Consider the following 831-nt stretch of genomic DNA (forward strand, 5'->3'; position numbering starts at 1 on the left):
ACGCCACAAACCTGAGACGAGCGGCGTGAGTGACGAGGAGCTTCGTCAGATGATCCATGATGAGGTGGCTGCGGCGATCCGAGCCGAAATTCCGGAGATGTTTGGGTCTATCAAGACCACATTGATTGAGACCTTTGATGAGCGGTATGCAGCGGTTACTGAGGCTGCGGTTGCTACAGCTACTGCAGCTGTTGCTGCTGCTAGACCTCAGGGGGGTGACTCGATGTTGTTCCGGGAGTTCAGCAACAAGAAGCCACCGGAGTTTGATGGGACGCAGGATCCGATTGCTGCGATGAGATGGATTTCTGATATCAAGGGATGCTTCTACACCTGTTCGTGTCCGGAGCATTTGAGGGTTCGGTTTGTACTGAACCAGCTTCGCTTGGGAGCGAAGGACTGGTGGAAGTTTGTGACGGCGAACTTCACTCTTGCAGAGATTTCGGAGGTGACCTGGGAGAGGTTCACCATCATGTTCAGAGATGAGTACGTTCCCCCGGTGGAGAGGGAACAGTTGGCACATGAGTTTTTGTCCCTCAAGCAGGGGACGGAGTCAGTGACTGTGATCACACGGATGTTCCATGAGAGGGCGTTGTTTTGCCCTGAGCACGTGTCGTCTGAGCAGGCACGCATGATTCGGTACTTGAGCATTTTGAGGAGGGATATCAGGGAGTTCGTGGCGAACTCGTCATACCGGACATTTGCTGAGCTCCAGGAAAATGCCCGGAAGAGGGAGATCGAGCTGGAGACTCAGGCCCGGGAGGAGGCCGAGTCTCAGGGGAAGGATCGGCGGCCGGCACAGTCTCAGCCGGCAGCCAAGCGGGCAAATCCCGC

Source organism: Lactuca virosa, chromosome 9, assembly GCF_052849685.1.
Source record: "Lactuca virosa cultivar CGN04683 chromosome 9, Lactuca_virosa_CGN04683_v6, whole genome shotgun sequence".
Lineage (NCBI taxonomy): Eukaryota > Viridiplantae > Streptophyta > Magnoliopsida > Asterales > Asteraceae > Lactuca > Lactuca virosa.